Below are 247 nucleotides of genomic sequence, written 5' to 3'. Positions count from 1 at the left end.
TTTTTTTTTTTTTTTTTGGTATCGGGGATCGAAGTTGGGTCCTTGTGCTGGCGAGGCAGGCGCAGAACCACTGAGCTAAACCCCCAGCCCTTTTGGGCACGGTCAACTTTGAACATCTTTAAAGACGTGCTGGGGGAAACTTACAGTAGAACTCAGTGGAGTTCAACCCTTTAGGAGGTCGGGGAACTCAGTCTGGGCCTTGCAGCCTGAGCTCAGTCTGCTTTGTGGGGTTCTGCCACCAGCTAGA

The sequence above is a fragment of the Fukomys damarensis genome, unplaced genomic scaffold (genome assembly GCF_012274545.1).
Source record: "Fukomys damarensis isolate Sample0158 unplaced genomic scaffold, DMR_v1.0_HiC HiC_scaffold_39, whole genome shotgun sequence".
NCBI lineage: Eukaryota > Metazoa > Chordata > Mammalia > Rodentia > Bathyergidae > Fukomys > Fukomys damarensis.
This window is presented reverse-complemented; position numbering follows the sequence as displayed.